Source organism: Stegodyphus dumicola, chromosome 4 (genome assembly GCF_044657685.1).
Source record: "Stegodyphus dumicola isolate Sdum_Otavi_A_Nest chromosome 4, ASM4465768v1".
In the NCBI taxonomy this organism is placed as follows: domain Eukaryota; kingdom Metazoa; phylum Arthropoda; class Arachnida; order Araneae; family Eresidae; genus Stegodyphus; species Stegodyphus dumicola.
In genome coordinates this window covers 256,267,771-256,284,046 of record NC_140771.1, presented here as the reverse complement: position 1 = coordinate 256,284,046, position 16,276 = coordinate 256,267,771, and the positions used below count along the sequence as shown (strand labels likewise).

Here is a 16,276-nt window from a genome sequence, read left to right as displayed (position 1 = left end):
TCTTGAGTAGATTTCGTATGCTGCAGAGTCTGGTACAGGAGTGAGTGCATTAGTTTGAGGATGACATTGGTCAGTGGTCATGCAGGTAGAGAAATGATCATCATCATGTTGGTCAACGCTTAAAGACATTGGAGATAATATTGGTAGTGATCCTTGGTTCACTTAATGAATATGTCTCCCTGAATTTTTTGAAGATGCAGATCTAAGCATTGTTATTGATTGTAAATTTTCTTCTATTGAAATATGTACAAGAATATATAGTGTATACATTAATTCAGTTAATACAAAATTCATATACAATAATCTAGTCATTTGTTAGAAAGCTAATAAGAATAGGTGAGATGTGAATGATAAAGATTTTTCTTAAATAAAGATGTCGTAATAAAAACTATGTGATTCAGAAGAGAAAATATTGAGTTTTAATATGGTATAAAAACATAACATTGCAGATATAAATTTATTAAGAATACAGCTTAAAATATTATATTCAATTGAAAAATTCAATCATTAATAAGTAATCAATGAGGTACAATGAAATATAAACAAATAGTATTACAAGTTCAAGTGTTGAGTTGCTAGGATCCTTTTGGTAAAAATATTAACACAATAATAAATGTGGAACAGCTTCAGTATAGCCCATCTTCAAATATACAGGGTCACTTGTATATTTAACTTTGAGTAAATGAATATCTCTGTAATTTGTATTGAAAATGAATAAATGTAATTGGCCACTAATAGCTGTAACCGTAATTCCAGAGATTAATGGCTGTTTACATTGCATTTGCTGAATGGTATAAGTTCCCACATCCTATCATTTATCACCATGCTTGGCAATAATTTTTAGTGATAAATCTGGGTGGGCTTATACTAAAGGGTAGCCATAAATAACATTAAACAGGTCTAATGTAAAAATAATTTATTTATGGATATGATACTGGCATGCCTGGATAAATGTTGTATAAATAAATAAACAATAAGATACAATAAAATGAAAACAAATGTCAAAAGCTTCAAAAATTGAGTAGTTAAGATCCTTTTGTTAGACAAAAATATTTTATATCAAAATCAAATGTTAAATTTATTTATTTAAGAGTCATAATATTGACATGTGCAGTTTAATGTTGCATGTTTAACAAAATACTTTAGAGAAACTTTAAAATAAATACTAAATGAATTTAAGTATTTAATTAATATTTTTTCCAAATATGAAAATATTTTAATAAAACCTGTATGGTTAAAAAGAGAAAAAAATAAGTTTTAAAATGATATAAATACATGATATACACATAATTATCCTTCAAATAATACAAACTTTAAACTTAATTCTAGCCTTAAAATCTATTGCAATGGTTAAATGTTACAAGAATCTTTAATTGTAAAACATTTCAAATTTAATTATATTGAAAAAGTTAAAAATTTATAATATTATTTGAAAAATATGTATACACGAGTCTTATATGCTTGAAAAGAGAAAAATGTTTGCTATTGAAGATAAAAAGTAATGGTACTGAAGGGAATCGTTTCACTAAAAGGTTTCAGATAGATTTTAACAATGAAGTTAATGGAGAAATATTATTGAGACAAAATAACTTACAGTTTGCAGATTTCAAAATTAAATAATTCCTGACCGTTTGAAGATGTAAAAATGTAGATTGCATTAATGAACATAGTTTCTGAAGGGCTTCAAAAAGTTTCGACTTTCCCGAACCAGTTTATATGCAACTTGTAATAAAGCTTATCAGAGGATAAGAAATAGCATCCAATACAGCTGAGAGATAGGTGCCAACCTCTATGACATACAATAAAGTTTTCACCTATAGATTTTGAACAGTGACCCCCTCCCAAAATCATTTGATTCTTTGCACAATCCACCAAAAACTCATTGTGGCCAAAGAACTCTTGTCACTGTTTTTTAGATTGAGTGAAAAAGGTCTTTCCTGTGCTTAAATAATTTTGTCATCTCTTCTGATCCTCAACATAGGCCGAACAAATAAACTATGTGGCACACACCTCACACATGTGACTGTTTCAGTTTATAGTTGTATAGATGTTTATATTAATTTAGAGTTTATAAAAATCACTATATTTCTGACATAAAAAGTAGTTGAACTTCATTTCTGTAGCCTTCAAACTAGTTTTATGTTCTTAATCCTTCTTCTCATTATAAGATTATTTCCTGCAGTGCCATTTCATTGTCGAATACTTGATAAAACACAGTTTCACCTCCTGGTTCTTTGAATTTAATTTTCTATCATGAATGATGCCTTTTCCTTGGAAAACTCGTTTTGCAAATGTTTTACCTTCGAGCAGTTTCCAAATAGTAAGATCCAGAGCAATATTAAAAAACCTAAAAATTAAACCGATATTTCAGTGGCAACTTAAAAATTTAGAGGCCCATTTTCAAATTATGCGTACAGAAAGAAAATTAAAGATAACTTTCAATATTAAGTTATATTTGATATAGTTTAATTTGAGCAAAATATTACATAAACATAAAGATTGCTATAAATATATTTCTCCACTTAAAATATTTTTCAAATCAATAAAAATAATTAGTCTTCCACTTCATGCCAAGTCCCTTACTTTAAGATTATTTGACCCACAATAAGTTTGTAAATTTTGTAAGGGAAAAAAAAAACACTTCTGCAATTAATTTTTTATCACACAATTCAATATAACACACTAATAGTTCATATTTAAAATAATTAAACTTCTTTATTTAAAAAAATAAATTAGGTTACAAAACAGGTTGAATAACATAAAATTTGGAAGGGTCAGGCATTTTTGCCAACAATCACATTTTTTAAGATTTATATCTAAAAAATTTCAGTTGATTTTGTTATATTTTAAATTGTAGTAATATATTTATAGTCATTTTATGCAATGCATTGCTTATATTGAACTTTAAATATTAACTAATCTTGAATTTTCTTTTTTCTTTCTGGAACAGTATATAAGGGGGTATATAATATTTCTGGGACAGTATATAATATTTTTGGGACATATGTAAGCAAAATTTGAAAATGGGCCTAGAACTATCTAAATTTAAGGTGCAGTCTAAATTTACTTGTATGCAGAGAAATCTAAATTTATGTGCAGTTTGTTATTAAATGTGTGCCAGATTTGGTGCTTTTGTGGGTATGCTGTGGCTGCGATTTGATATGGTCTCGGTAACGGAATTGTACATACTTTTTTAATTATAGAAAACTGCATTTTTCATTATTACATAATGTGAAACTATATTTCTTATTTGTAATGCTCACAGTTTTTCATTTTATTCATTTAGAAGGAGCCAAAAACGACCAGCAGACGTAGAGGAGGAGAGGTAAGATTTTATCCTTTTTCACTTTGCTTGTCTTTGTACATGTTCAGTAGAATTTCCATTATCCAGATTCCCAGCAATTGCAAATCTTTAAAAGTGAAACTTAACAAAAAATTATGTGTGTCTGTAGAATTAAAAATTAAATAAAACATAATAAAGTAAGCTAGCAAAGAATAAAGTCAAGTGAATTTCTAAACATCAACGAAACACAAAAAATTAATAAAAAAAAAAAAAGTGGCAGACGCTAATTTTATTTATGAAATTTTACGAAAATATTTTAGTGAATGATCACTTTATCTCCTTACATTTTTCAATTTTGGGTAAAGAAAATAAGTATTTTTAAAAAAGTTTACTATATTCAAAATCGCAGTGATATGAAATAAAAATATATGATATGGTATGAAAAAATACTGAGCTTTATATTCGAATTCAGCTCCGGGCTACGGTGCTATTTTACAAGTTATTTAAGTTTACAAACAGTTTTGGGAGCCACTGTACATGCTATGCAGTAAATAGTATAAAAGCTGCATTCACATCAATGTGCTCATGCGTAGCTGAGAGGTGGCATTTGCTGGATGGCCGGAGACCGCGTGACTTGATTAAACTTGGAACTTTTTGACGCTTGATGCGTCATTTCAGGCGTCTCGTTTCAAATGTCCAGTTTATATCATGATTTTTAAATGATTGTACTTTCAAAAATTCTTCTTGATGAAAAAGAAAGCAAATGAACTAATCTTAATTAAAAAAATGCATATGCTAATAAAATAAATAGCTTTATAAATTATTTAAAGGAAAATTCTTAAGTTTATTAGCAATAGTAAATCTTAATAATCAACCATAAATGATATATGGTTGATAAATTTTACAGAATAATCTAAAGCACTAGATTCTTGGGAGAAAATAATGATGGATTTCAAAATCCCAGATTTTAAATTTTTCTTAAAATATGTCTACGTCAATTTAAGGTTGCTCTTGTTGCCTTGGGGGAATAAAACGTTGGCTTCTCGAGTTTTGGATTTAATCATCACCATGAGTGGTGGTGTTTGGAGTTGGTATTTTAAAAAAGATATTTACAGAAAATATTATCGTTAGTTTCAAAGTAGCCCAGATGCTTCTTCAGTTTCCTGAAGGTGAAGCTTGTCTCCAAGGTACCTTAGTGCGGAGGTAACACGCTAAAGTTGAAAATTCAGTTTTACTAGGAACTTGTGTTGCGGGTTCGGGCCTTGCTTTTTTCCTACCCTAATAATGTATGAATATACGATTTTTTTTTAATCAACTGCGACTTTTTTTGGGGAAGGGGGGGACAGAAGAAGCTTGCATTTATTTTTCATTTCAGTCATACGAGGGCTATCCAGAAAGTAGATTACGTTTTGGAATAAAAAAATAAACAAAGTATAGGAAACAAATTTTATTATATACAGATGAAAGCCACACTCAAATACTACTTTTCTACATAGTCACCATACAAATTAAGGCATTTATCGTAGCGATGTACGAGCTTGGAAATTCCTTCGTCGAAAAATTCGGCCGCCTGCGCCTTCAACCACTTCGTTACCTCTTCTTGCCTTCCATCTTGCACAAAACTTGTGGTAACCAAGCTTTTCGCTGATGATTTCGTGCAACAAACTTCGCGAAATTTGTGGAAAACTCAAAGAAAGTTCCGTTATTGTGAAATTTCGATTTTCACGGACTTTAGCATCGACTTTTTCGAGAAGTTCGGCGGTCACTATGCTGGGTCTCCCACTTCGATCTTCGTCGTGAACATTGGTTCGGCCATTTTGAAATCTTATGACCCACGGACGCACTCCACCTTCAGTGATAATGTTGTCCCCATACACTTCACGAAGCTGCCGGTAGATTTCTATTGGTTTACAGTTTTTTGCAGTCAGAAACCTTATTACTGAGCGCACCTCGCAGCTCGCGGCATTTTCAATTAACGCAGACATTTCAAACCGTCACAGTATCTGAATGGAGCACAGCACGAACCTCTCACTAGCACGGCTAGATGCAGACTGAGCTGCGCAACGCTCTGACTCCAAGATGGCCGCGCTAGCCCCGCCCCTAGCGGACACAGACGGAAACGTAATCTACTTCCTGGATGGTCCTCGTATAAACCTAATTTTTGCTCGGCATTGCGTGCATTATCCTTCTTTTGACAACAAGTCTTTGGTTTAATAATAAGACTACTATGATTACACTACTATGATTTGATTCTATTTTGGCTAACACGAGACTAGCAAAAGTGATACTGCTATTAATATAAATATGCTGTTTCATCTAATTAAAAAATTTAGTGATGTCTGAATTTTAAACGAGTGGTGATGAGTAAAACCATTTGTTTTAAAAAATTAAAAAAATTGTTGTTTATACAGAAAAGAAGCTGCTTAGTATGTAGCTGATTTTATGGAATACAGTCAAAAGTCGTTAATCCGGACTCGTCGGGACTTCGGCGATTCCGGATTATAGATCATCAGTTTAAATTTGGTAAGATGGCATGCAGAAATTCTAAAATTAAAAATATGAAACCATAATTTATGAAATAAAGAATAATTATGTTCTAAAGGGTATCAAAATTTAGAAAAAAAAAAGCTTAATATTTATTTGTTTACTTTATTAAACATTTCTTTCAATGTAAGTTGTTTAAGTTGCTTCTTTTTATGAGATAATACTTTCTCTTTAATTCTATAAACAGACGTAATTTCTTGTTCAGTTACAAAGTTCCGCTGTTCAAGTCCCGTAATTGCTGTGCCGAGAATACCGACTAACTTGTCAATTGAAATTTTTTCTTTTTCACTAACCTCTCTGTCACCTTCTTCATGTCTTTATCCATTTTTTGCAGCAATTCCACTTTTTGTTTGATGGACACCGAAACATACTTTCGTTTTGTAGATCCTTTGAGAGCTCCAGCATCAGAAATTCTATTTGACATTATCGAAAGTTCAAGTTTAGTTTTATAAAAATGCTCTTACAGTCTGCAAAAAATAATAATCCGGATCTAATTCCAAGATTAAGGAACAACGCAATCATCAGCATTAACTGAATTAGATAATTTTAGCTTATACCGTCCGTTATACATAAAATGCGCACGCGAAAACGTATTCTTCGCTTGCGCGTACATGCATATGCGCAGTTGTAAAGGTCTTACGCGCACGCGTAAATGCCTATGCGCATGTGTCAACTCGGCGCATGCGCAGAAAGTTTTTAGCTCTGAGGTCTGGATTATAGATCATTCCGGATTATGGGTGTCCGAATTAACGACTTTTGACTGCACTTCTATGCATTTTAATGTGTTTGTTTTTCTTAACGTGCCTGACCACTTCTCGAAAAGGTTTAATCATGATAATTTTTCCTTAATTAAAGAACTTTTGCATGAGCATTAGCAAATTTGAAGAAAAAGAAGTATTATATAAAATGCAGTTACTTCAAAGAGTTTTAAATAAAAGTGACCTTATAAAATAAACTTTAAGATAGTGGCTGTTTATTAATATATAATTGACTAACTGAAGTAATTACTATAACATTTAAGGTAAAAAATATGTACATAAGGCAGGAACTAAAATATTGTTTAAAAATAATTGGTGTTGTTTATTAACTTAAAATAGTGTGGTATTTAATTTAGTAATGTTGTAAATCCTGCACATATTTAAATAAAATGTACTTTTTATTGCATTATTTAAATCAGTTAAGGAAAGTTCGTACATCCTGCAAAAACATTTCTGGTATTCTACCCCATGAAAAATTTACTCTTCAAAATAGAATTATGCAATTCTAATTATCATTTAAAATATTCATAAAAAATTAAATTATATATATGCAGCATTTGATATATACAACGATCCTTTTCTGGGATTTATGAATATTTTAAATGATAATTAGAATTGCATAATTCTATTTTGAAGAGTAAATCTGTATAAACTATTCCTATCTTCCGAATGATTCTTTTCTGCAACATTCTGACAAAAATTAGTGTTCTGCTTTTGAATAAATAGTTCAATAAGGGCTAGAAATTCATCGAATTTATGAAGTTTCATGCGAAAGTAATTAAAAGGAATTTCGTGTCGTTCAAGCGTATTTCTTCAGTTAAACTATCTGCATCTCCTTGCTGCAGTCATTTCTCAGATATTAATATAAACCACTGAATTCTGCTTCTCTTACACAAAGCAAGAAGTAAAATAAGTTCTAATTGAGCAGAAATTATATCAATTTTAAATAAATTTTTTGTAATAGTAAAAAGTCAAAATACCACACAAAAATTTCACGTTTTTCCCCCAAGTTTCCGATATGAAGCGCCATCTAGTGCGAACATCTACTGTTTTGCAAGCAAGTTATAATAGACTACCTATGGCTTGCCCATATGGAACTTGTTCACTTTCTGCTTTTATATCTCTCCACTCTTCATCATCTACCTCTTGGAGTTTTACAGTGGGAACCATGGGTGTTGATCTCCCCTGACTGATTCTACTTTCAAGTTTTCCAGAATTTTTCCTGTGTAAGCTGTTTGATCTAATGTTAAGCTGCCATCAGTATGCTTCTGGATCCTCATAGATAGTATTTTATTTGCTTCACCAAGGTCTCTCGCAATTTTATGCTTAACCCCTTCGCATAAAATGATGAGTCTAGCTCATGAACGTTCGTTCAGCAAATTAAAATAAATTTTCACATATTTATAATCAACGATGGAACAATATCCTTTAAGTCATCTAGCATTTTTAAGTGAGGAAAGAGAAAAATTTGAGAGGATCGACTTTGATGAAGTAAATGATAAATTTGCATCATCCAAGGTAAGAAAAATGTATACAAAATAATTAATTTTATTCATGTATTACATTAATATTAATAAATATAAGAGTCCGATCAAGTTGAGGTGCACGTGATTGAAGCGAGATGAGGACAAATTAAAATTTTTAAGTTGGCTAGTGGTGTGTCTGACAATTTTAGATCTTTGGCACTCCAAGCACGAACGTGTCCGGTTGGCTATGTCCTTTTGCATGCTAGGCCATACAAAATGTTGAGATATCAGTTTCCTCGAAACCTTGATGCCAGGATGTGGCAGACGACATAACTGACTAAAAATGGCATGGCAAAGTCCGGAGGGAGCATAAGGTCGAAATCTTGAATCCTGAACATCACAATAAAGTGATTTTCCAGGTGACAGCTGCATGGGTTGCAAGTTGAGATTGGTGGAAGATTTGCTTTTCAAGAGGGTTTGTAGATCTGAATCCCGGTGTTATTCATCCGCAAATGCAGCAAAGTTTATTGGCGAAGGAATGGCTAGTTCTTCAATACGAGACAAGATGTCTGCTACAATATTCTGCGAACCCGCAATATAATGGATATCTGTTGAAAATTGCCCTGTGAAGTCTCGGTGCCTCATTTGGCGAGGAGAAGCTTTATCCAAACGCTGTTGAAAAGCATAGGTTAAGGTTCTGTGAACTGTGAAGATCATACTAGCATATGTCTCTCTAGCATATGCCGAAAATATTTGACAGCTTCATAAATTTCTAATAATTCGCGATCGTAAGTGCTATATCTGGTTTGTGCTGGTGAGAGTTTTTTAGAAAAATATGAAAGTGGTTTCCATAATTCTTGATCTTTGTTTTAAAACTGCTCCTATACCTGCTGTTGATGCGTCAACGTGTAGAGATATTAGTTTATTTTTTGGAAGCAGAAGAGATGAAAAATATGCAACGCCTCCGCCGGGAATCAAACCACGGACCTCTGGAGTACTGGCCCAGAGTGCAGAACCACTACACCACGAAGGCACGCTAGGAAAGCGGAAGAAATACATTATATGCTCCCCTTTTTAAAGGGCGACTGGGGATTTTAGGGGACCCAATCGCTAAATCCTGGGTGTGGAGAATCCTCATTCCACACCCCTTTTACTTCGGGCGCCACTGTAGAGACATTAGGATATTTGGAAGTAAGAGAGATTGAAAAATTAGCAACCGCCTTCACCGGGAATCCAACCGCGGACCTCTGGAGTACCGGCCCAGAGTGCAGATCCACTACACCACGAAGGCACGCTAGGAAAGCGGGTGAAATACCTTATAACCGTAGAGTGATAATGGTTTAGATGCGGAAGGATATTGCAAATTTGTTGCCGAAATTAAATCATTTTTGGATTTTCGGAACGCTTCGTGAAATTCTGTGGTCCAGGTTATAACACGTTTATCGTTTTGCTTGATTCCAACGAAAAAAGAATTTAGAGGTGTTTGTATGGTTGCTGCCTGAGGTAAGAAACGTCGATAAAAATTTAGCATAGCAAGAAATCTTAAGTCCTTCACTGTGTAGATGGTTCGGGCATATCGCGGATAGCGGTGACTCTATCTGGAAGGGGTCGAACGCCATCAGAGGAAATTTCATGACCAAGAAAGGATACACTTGGTTGTCCGAAAACGCATTTGGAAAGATTTAAGACTGACACTGTACCTTTGAAAATGTTAAAAAAACTGTTCTCAAATGTGATAGGTGTTTTTGCTCTGAAGAGGAGGCGATTAAGACGTCATCAAAATAAGGTACACAAGAGTCGAGGCCATTTAACACCTGATTCATGAAGCGTAGGAACGTTTGAGCAGCATTGCATAAGCCGAAAGTCATGACCGGAAACTCAAATAGTCCAAAAGGCGTAATAACCGCAGTTTTTGGAATATCAACTGAGTTAACGGGCACTTGGTGATACGCCCGCTCAAGATCAATGGTTGTAAAAATAGCTTTTCACTCTAAAACTTGCATACAATCTTGAATGTGAGGGACTGGGTAACGATCAGGAATTGTAGCTGCATTTAACCAGCGATAATCGCCACTTACCATTTCATTTCCGAACTAGATGGAGCGGACTGGCGCATGAACTTTTTGAAGGACGGCAAATTCCCTGTTCCATCATGTATTGAAATTCTTCTTTGGCGACTTTAAGCTTGTACGGAGGTAAGCGTCTTGATTTAACGGCAATCGGAGGTTGGTAGTTTCAATATAATGTAATACTTCGTGCTTGGGTTTGGAAATACCCATAACTGGGTGTGTGTTTGTAGGGAATTCTCTGAGAAGCTGATGCCATGGGGATTTATACCCGAAATCAGTTCAATGCTCAAATCTTGACTATTGCGAATTACTTCCGGATAAGTTCAGTTGGTTGTGGAATCTATCAAACGGCGATTCTTAAGATCGACAAGCAAAGAAAATTTTTGAAAAAATCAGCGCCATTAATAGGGCATGAAACAGTAGCAATAATGAATGGCCATTGGAAGTTGCGGTGCAATCCTCAATCAACAGATATCAGGCGTTCACCAAAAGTTTGAATAGGAGTTCCATTTGCTACATAAAGTTGTAACTTGGTAAGGCGCTTTTGTTCATGAAAATGTGGTGGAACCACAAAGACATCAGTCCCGGTGTCTACAAGAAACCTTAAGCCCGCTTTCGATGACAAAAAGGCGTGCAAAATTCCGGCCGCTGTCGTTCCCAACTTCGAGCAACGGCCCTTCTCGTTTCCCTGGTTGACACGGTGAGTGGCATTTGTTTGCCTTGTTTCCAAATTTGTGGTGGTAAAAACCGGAGGAGGGCTTTTATAACGTTTTCTCGATTGGCTACGGCGTGTATTTCGACCACGTGATGTGGAACGATTGCACTGAAAAGGTTCAGCTTATATGACTACTAACTGAGCAACCTGTTTAGACAAATCATTATTATAAGCTTGTAACGCCACAATACCTGGACCAGGAGCCTGCACTGCGTGTATTTGCGCTGGAATGGCCAGCTCGTGAATTTTATCAGCGATTTTGGGAAGATTTTTAAGTGGCTCGCTACTGGCCGCTAAAAAGGTTTGCATGTTAGATGGGAGTCTATTCATCCATAATATTTTAAGAATGTTATCCGTTAGGTTACCGGCGGCTAAGTCTGACATTTTAGACAGCAAGTGAGAAGGCCTCATATCACCCAACCGTAAATCGTGTAACAGTTGCTCGATTTTAACTGCCTCTGATTCTTCATAAACAGAAATTAATTTTTTTTTTAAAGATTTGTATTTGTCTGTTGCTGGTGGATTCAAAATTATTTCACGAGCTGATTGCAGTACCTCTGATTCTAACGCGGTGATCGCTGTATAAAATTGAGTTTCGTCGGCAGTAATGTGACTCAACTGTGCATCCAATTGAATGAACCATAACGATGGGCCTCAGCGAGAATAAAGGCGGTGGCTTAACTGCCACTCGCTGCAATTGCAAAGCAGCATCTTTGTCAAATACTTTAGATCAATCAAATATGTACAATAATATGTGTGTGTGTGTAATTATGGCAAAGCCTAGAGGGCTATCTGCCTAAAGGGAGGGATGCCTTCGTGGAGGACTTTCTAAGGGAAACTGGCTCGTATACACGTTACACATGGGGAAAACCACGAAAACGCCCATGCAGCCAGCCCGTTCGCGGGATTTGAACCTCGGACCGAACTACCAGTGTTCAGCGACTTTACCGCTCAGCCGCTGGTGGGATGCACATTAATAATATGTATAGAGAAATAATCAATATGTATATAGTGACACAGTTTCTTGGTACTTGAAATCAGAGAAATTGGAGGCTCAAATGCAGCAGACGATACATATATCCGCTGAAATTATGACAGAAATATGTTGATTAATCGGAATGCGGCACAACGCTTGAAATGACAGGTAAAATGTCTTACTTGCATCTCATCACACTGGATAACTTACCGCTGCTCAGAATTTAGACATATAAACTCTGTATTCGTGCAACATTGAAGGTTGCTATTCGTAATAAATACGTGTCACCAATTATGGTAGAACAATTTATTGAGACAGATCGTTAAATAATTCTAACAATTGAATGGAATAAATATTATTTTTGTTTTTGGTTGCTATGGGTTACCAGACTGGCAGAGTTGAGTTGTAGTAGGCAAGTTGCCACATATCTATTTATCTATAATTTATATTAAACTTTTAATTGTTTAAAACTGTGCTTTTTAAAAACACTTATATGTAAAATAAATAACACCTTTTTAACTAATATCATTGTATGTCTGATTTTTCCGCCGACACAGATGCATTTCGGAATCCAAGGCTAGTGTAGTGCAGTTAGGTAGTGACTATTCTTAAAATATTTGAGTATTTTATGGCAGATTCAGCATTTTATTATTATTTGCATTATTTTGTTATTACGAATATATTCTGTACATTATATTACTGAAATGTTTTTGTGTGGGGGGGGGGTGCCAAAAAGGTATTTTGCCCCGGGCGCCAGATATGCTTGCTACGCCACTGACATACGTTTTTCCCAAAGAGAGTCCAGCTAAGTTTAGTTTGTATAGCAGCAAGGCCTGAAGTAAGCAATTCAAATTCTCAGGTCATCAACTTGCCTGCAATGTCAGCGCCGATAAGTATTTCTTTTGGTCCATTACTATTGTCGCATACAGAAATATTGTTCTCTTGAAGCTCTCGAATCCAGTCGCCTTTACCAACTTCTACAAATAATATCTTGGCTAAGAGCTTTGAAGTTACAATGATAAGTTCCATACACTGTAGAGAGGGTTCGTAGCGGTCCTTACAAGTGCTTATACGTCCTTATATTTGAAAATAAAATATAAAGGCCCTTATAGGTGCTTACTTTTTCTTTAAAGCCTTTATTTTTTGTTTTTAGTGCTTATTTTTTGCTTTTAGTGCATCTTTTTAATCCTTTTTTTTTAATGAATGCGCATTTTTTTCCCGTACCAAAGCCGAAACTAAATAAACAACTTTTCTTCCTTATATGCAACGTCAGATGGTGAATCATACTCCCGGAAAATGCTTTCCACCTCCTCCTCTGCATTACCGTAACCTATGGTGCGCGCGAGAGTACAGACAGGTGCACGTCGTTCTATTGGTCAAAGAATTGCGAAAATTGTAGAAAATTCCGTTACATTCGGTATTCTTTTCCGCCCACCCAAATACTACACACGTTTGAATTTCTATCAAGATTTTAATAATTTACATTCTCGTTCCGTGTGCTCAGTTTATTATGATTGTTATGCTTATGTTATGAGTATATGCATGAATATTTATAATAATATAGTTGCAGTAACTGCTGAAGTATAGATAAACTTCCAAAAATGGGCGTGTTTTTACACAGATTAGCTTTCTAGGGAATAATATTCGGAATGCTTAAATAAAAGAAAATTAATCGAATAGGCAAAATAATTTCTCTCTTTTTTTTTGCGAATACATTATACAGTACGGAAGTTGGGAGGTTCTCCCCTTTCTGCGCAAAATCTTTAATATTGAAGCAGCGGTTTTTTTTTTTTTTTTTTTTTTTTTTTTTTTGTCCAAAGGGGCTTTGTCCCTGAAGGACTATTGTTTTCGTTTTGCGATTTTGCGTCGAATCACTCTGAATGTCCGTTTCACTTTTCAAACTGTTGCCACCAAATGTTAAGAGTCCTGCATTATATTTGAAGAAATTAAATAATGAAGAATCTGCATAAATGTATATATGTTTCTCGCATTGTGATAAAACAATGGTACATAGAGCCATCGAATTTTGAATGACGAAATCCTACTGCGAATATGGGCATCTGAAATCCCAAATTTGGAATTTGTTTTATTATAGATTTTATATTTTGTAAAACTTTAACGAATTTTTGATTTACAAACTCATTGCTTTAAAAGCGAGAAATGGCAACGTTATATAGAAAAAAAATACTTTTATCTCCAGCTCGCGAGACTGTGTATATCGGAAATTCTAAAGATATGCTTAATTTAACATTATTTTGCGATATTGCTCTTGAACTGAATTTTATGGTTTAAGTGCAAAGAACATGATATTTAATAAATAAAGGTAACACTCAAAACGTTAAAAAAACGCCCCTTTGGACGTAATTTAAAATCTAAAACATTTCAGATTTTTTTTTTTTTTTTTTTTGTGTCACTGTCCAATCTGGATTGAATAGGACTAAACGTTTTTGCGGTTTACCCAACCTAAGTGAAAATTGAATCAGTTCCGGAAATTAAATGCAGTCTGTTGAAAATTAGAATCAGAAACACCCCAGATTAGTAAGTCTCTTTCTTTTCCTTTATTTGGTTCTTTATTCTTTAAATACCGGCAGCTGTTGATTTCGATTGCGTAATATCACATGTGGAAGAATTACGCCGCACGTATTGCGCAATAACGTTTGCGGTATTTAGCATTGATAATTAATTTTGATGTTCAGTCGGAGATTTATTTATGAACACTTAAGAGTTTTACTGTGCTTTCTAAGCAGAATATTTCTCAGTTCCGTTGGTCTATTTTTATATGATGCACATATCGCAATGTCAAAATCATTTATTTAGCCGAGGAATCTAAAGAACTGCTACAATCCCCCCCTCCTCTTTTTCCAGTTACGCTCGACACGGAATATTCGGCAATTTCCGAGTATGCTGGTTAGTTAAGCTTTTACTGTTTAAGGATGAGTGCATGAAGCAATTTCCTGTCTCCTTATTTCAGAAATGTTCCTCTTTTTTTCTTAAATTACTTTACTTGGAATATATGTTAAGGGAAAACTGTTATGCAATGAAAATTTAGAAAATGTTCAGAATTTTGATTTAAGTTAAATTATTTAAATATTAATATGAGTGGAAAAATAAATTGTACTTATTATTAGGTGCCATATGAATACAATTAATATGGCTTATTATTATTTATTTCCTATATTTTGAATTGAAATTTCATCATTAAATCTAGTAATATATTTAAGTTCTGCATGGTTTTTTTCCCTCTCATTTTAAACTAATTCTGTAAACTGAACTGTCATTTAAAATTAAAAAAAAAAAAAAAGAATTGTTTTCCATGGTTGAGGTAATGCTCATTTTCTTAATAAATATGGCATTGCTCATATTTTAAATTACAAGTGTAATTTTTCTTTTAAAGTTATGTAGTTGTGTATAATGTAATTAGACAGGTGCTTATATTTTTCCTTAAAATGTGCCTGAAAAGTGCTTATAGGTGCTTATTTTTTTAAACTAAAATGTGGCTACGAACCCTGTGTAAAAACATCGTGGTTTATGACATCAGTATAATAATGAATAAATAATGAATGGCTCAGTCTTTTTTTAGATGTACTCTCAAATTTCATTTCATCTGCAGGGCTTTTTAGAATATAAGATCTTTATGAAACTGAATCGATAATAGCATAGGCCTGACGCTTTCTTACTCGCCCTTTCAACGTAAGTTTGCAAAAACACATTTGCTGTTCTCGCCAAATTGGCGAGGGTTTCATCTCGTTCAGGTACCGCATCCATATTTGTATCCATTCATGCTAACAAGAACTGGAGATTTTGATTCAGCTTGCATATTTCTACATAAAAGTATATGGTGTTTCTTCCCACAATTCACACACAATGTTCGTTTTTTACATTTAGCTATTACATGTTTTCTGTCTAAACATAAAAAGCAACTGCGACTATTTAGAACTACTTGCCTTTCCTCAGACGCCTCAGACTTTTTTTGCCTTTCCTCAGACATCATCTTTCTTCCTTTAAAGCAATCACCAAATGCATGATTTCCGGCATGATTTCCAGTTCAATTTTATTCTGATGTTGCTATTAGAGTAGAAACAGAAGGTGTTTTGGAAAAGTCTGCACAGTTTTTGAAACCAAAGTGTTTAGCATTCCCTGGCTTAAAGCACTGAGTAGCTATATGTACTCTCTCTTCACCTTCAATTTCATCCAGCAAAAATGAAAGCAAACCATCTCAATCCATGCGATGTGTTGATGCATTTTTCTCTTATTGCTCACTACTTTCAGATTTTCTCTGACTGCGAATAATAACTCAAAATCTTTGCCAGGCTGTTAATGTATCATCCGGACTAGAGGATATAACATCGCTGCATATTTATCTCTAGCAACACCCAGAACTTCTGATGCTCTAAGTTTTGATTCTAAGTTATCATAGAGTTTTCATAATGAAAATTTCTGCTGAGATTTTTCCGGCAAAGAGTTC

At 34.1% G+C, this 16,276-nt stretch overlaps 1 long non-coding RNA gene across 1 annotated transcript in view; it reads right to left on the bottom strand.

The window, feature by feature from the left end:
* Nucleotides 1–396: 396 nt before the first annotated feature.
* LOC146997858 (uncharacterized) overlaps nucleotides 397–16,276 on the bottom strand; it is a 62,119-nt gene continuing 46,239 nt past the window's right edge. The window contains exon 3 of the long non-coding RNA XR_015040913.1: nucleotides 397–2,347. This is a non-coding gene — a long non-coding RNA (uncharacterized LOC146997858). The remainder of the gene's footprint in view (nucleotides 2,348–16,276) is intronic.